The sequence below is a fragment of the Epinephelus moara genome, chromosome 5 (assembly GCF_006386435.1).
Source record: "Epinephelus moara isolate mb chromosome 5, YSFRI_EMoa_1.0, whole genome shotgun sequence".
Taxonomy (NCBI): Eukaryota; Metazoa; Chordata; class Actinopteri; order Perciformes; family Serranidae; genus Epinephelus; species Epinephelus moara.
Window position 1 is genome coordinate 42,844,726 of NC_065510.1, and position 1,264 is coordinate 42,845,989.

Here is a 1,264-nt window from a genome sequence, read left to right on the forward strand (position 1 = left end):
ATTTATTGGGGCATCACGGCCAAAATGTGGGGCACCAAGGCCAAAACCAATGGCGCAATAACAATATGTGCTAACTACATTGAATGAAGACAAAACAATATATGTGTTGAAAAACAGTACTGAGTTTATTAAAACTGGGTGTGCATGACTGGGGATATATCTCGTTTCTTGTTGTTTTGATTCATGTCCCTTATTGTTTAAGTCTTTGTTCTCTTTATTCTTTTGTTATCACCTAGTTATTAAGAAATTATTATTAGAAGAAGATTCTTTATTGTCCTTTCTCAGCACATTACATACATTTGACCTAGGGATGTAACGTTATGGAAAATTTGATATCTCGATTATAGTGACCAAATTATCACGGTAAATGATAATATTGCGATATTTTTTTGAGCGCTGTAAAATGTCCAAAAAATAGATTCATTGAAATAACTTCACTAAATCTTGTAACTTCCTTATCATACTAAAATGTTAACAGCCAAAATCTTATATTAAAATGAAACTTTCACATTAAAGGGGCAAGGGATTGGCACAGCAACAGAAAATTAACAAAATATGTAAACACATTACAGGAGCAAAGCTTATTTGTCTGGTGCATTTTAACAGTCAGCAAAATATGTAAACAATTTATATATTAATTATTTATTTATTAGCACGAGAGGAAAAATATATATAAAACAAAAGAATGCAAGAGTAGAACAAAAGACATACAATATATAGAATAGATATCACAAATGTGCAGGAGAAACCAAAAAAAACCCTAAGGGCAATGGTCATCATTACACAGAATAATTCACACATTAGAAGTGTGCATGTGAGTCAGAGGATTACCTGTATGAGAAAAGGAGTGCATGCTCTCGGTCAAAGGTTAACACGGCAGCGTTTTATGTTGTTTTCTTGAGCTTATATCGAGAAAGCATAACTGGCCGTCTATATCGATTCTAGCTCGCCATACAATAACCATAATCACAGTGATTCAATCATAGTTGATCTCAATTAGCGTTACGTTACGTCGGTTTATATTCTGTCTGGTCCGCTCAGTGTTTTCAGCTCCGTTTCGTTTTGAAACACTTAACGTTAGCAACATAGCTGCTAATACGGCTATTAGCTACTCAGCTAGTATTAGCTCCTAAATGTCTTAAACGAAAACGGAAAACCTAGTCGCCGTTTAGGAGGACAGATACGGCTCAAATGTCCTGCATACGTCGAGAGTTACACATTATGACAATCTTAGTAAAACCGAAGTCCCTCACACAATAACTGA